The sequence below is a fragment of the Pseudoliparis swirei genome, chromosome 24, assembly GCF_029220125.1.
Source record: "Pseudoliparis swirei isolate HS2019 ecotype Mariana Trench chromosome 24, NWPU_hadal_v1, whole genome shotgun sequence".
NCBI lineage: Eukaryota > Metazoa > Chordata > Actinopteri > Perciformes > Liparidae > Pseudoliparis > Pseudoliparis swirei.
In genome coordinates, this window is record NC_079411.1 from 818,273 (window position 1) to 820,456 (window position 2,184).

The following is a 2,184-nucleotide window of genomic DNA, read 5'->3' on the forward strand; positions in this document are numbered from 1 at the left end:
TCGGGCAGCACGTGTTGTTGTTGTTGTTGTTTACTCAAACGGCCTCCAGGACACGGTTCCCTCATGACTCAGGGCCCCGTGTGGACATCAGAGGTCAACCTCCGGGGTCACGTTCAAGCACCGGCCTTTACAGACTTTAATCCGAGCAATGCATGCAAATAAAATAAAGGTAAGAACGACAGTTACACAAATGAATGAAGACATTAAATGTGAACGTTTCACAGCGGTACGATTCTCTTTCTGTCTTTGACTTTGACCACATAGGGAGGAGGGATGGGAGTGGGAGTCCAGGGAGAGGATCAGAGGGAGGAGGCCAAGACAGACTCAGCAGAGGAAGGGGAGATGGGGAAAGGAGAGTTTCATTACCACAAATGGGAGGGGTCATGGAGGAGGGAGAGGGAGGAGGGAGAGGAGAGAGGGACGAGACAAGGGAGAGACTCAGTCAGAGGAAGGGAGTTCCCATCAGGGAGGAGGGCCCAGTCAAGGGAGGACGGCCCAGTCAAGGGAGGAGGGCCCAGTCAAGGGGGGACGGCCCAGTCAAGGGAGGAGGGCCCAGTCAAGGGAGGAGGGCCCAGTCAAGGGAGGGAACTGAAAGTCAGGGAGGAGGGCCCAGTCAAGGGAGGAGGGCCCAGTCAAGGGAGGACGGCCCAGTCAAGGGAGGAGGGCCCAGTCAAGGGAGGAGGGTCCAGTCAAGGGAGGAGGGCCCAGTCAAGGGAGGAGGGCCCAGTCAAGGGAGGAGGGCCCAGTCAAGGGAGGAGGGCCCAGTCAAGGGAGGACGGCCCAGTCAAGGGAGGAGGGCCCAGTCAAGGGAGGAGGGCCCAGTCAAGGGAGGACGGCCCAGTCAAGGGAGGAGGGCCCAGTCAAGGGAGGAGGGCCCAGTCAAGGGAGGACGGCCCAGTCAAGGGAGGAGGGCCCAGTCAAGGGATGGCCCAGTCAGGGAGGATGGCCCAGTCAAGGGAGGATGGCCCAGTCAAGGGAGGACAGTCCAGTCAAGGGAGGAGGGCCCAGTCAAGGGAGGACGGCCCAGTCAAGGGAGGATGGCCCAGTCAAGGAGGGCCCAGTCAAGGGAGGAGGCCAGTCAAGGGAGGAGGCCCAGTCAAGGAGGACGGCCCAGTCAAGGGAGGAGGCCCAGTCAGGAGGACGGCCCAGTCAAGGGAGGAGGCCCAGTCAAGGGAGGGCCCAGTCAGGAGGATGGCCCAGTCAAGGAGGACGGCCCAGTCAAGGGAGGAGGGCAGTCAAGGCCCAGTCAGGGAGGAGGGCCCAGTCAAGGGAGGAGGGCCCAGTCAGGGGGACGGCCCAGTCAAGGGAGGAGGGCCAGCCAGTCAGGAGGGCCCAGTCAAGGGAGGACGGCCCAGTCAAGGGGGGACGGCCCAGTCAAGGGAGGAGGGTCCAGTCAAGGGAGGAGGGCCCAGTCAAGGGGGGACGGCCCAGTCAAGGGAGGAGGGCCCAGTCAAGGGAGGAGGGCCCAGTCAAGGGAGGACGGCCCAGTCAAGGGAGGAGGGCCCAGTCAAGGGAGGAGGGCCCAGTCAAGGGAGGACGGCCCAGTCAAGGGAGGAGGGCCCAGTTAAGCGCTCGCATCGGGGTCTGGCGCTGCAGGCGGCGCCGGGGCACAGACCCCGCTCTGTGCACGATCGCTTTGGGGAACGGCGCCACAGTTTATGCTTCATCTATCAGCTCAGTTTCCGAGCGATGGTCCAGTTTAATGCTCGATAGCATGAGAGCAATTACACGAGGGCCACCGCCGGGGCTTTTTGAAGTTTCTTTTTTTTTTTATGGTCCCGATATCAAATGGTGCTTTATTTAATTACTTTTTAAATGGTGTTACTTACTAAATGAGATATCAGACTCAGAATCAGAATCAGAAACAGTTTTATTGCCAGGAATGTTTACACAAACGAGGAATTTTTTTTGGTGGAAGGTGCAACATTTGGACATGACAAACAAACAACAATCAACACGACAGAAAGACAACAAGTAATGTGAAAGTGTTTGGGTATGTGCTTCAAGTGGTGTGTTTTAGTTAAAAGTGTATGTTACGCGTGGCGTGTGTTTAAGTTAAAGTGCATGCAAATAAAGTGGCATGTGTGGAGGAGGCCTCAAGTTAAAGTGCATGTTAAAGTGACGTGTGTGGAGGAGGGAAGAAGAAGGAGGAGGGAGGAGGAGGGAGGAAGAGGAGGAGGAGGA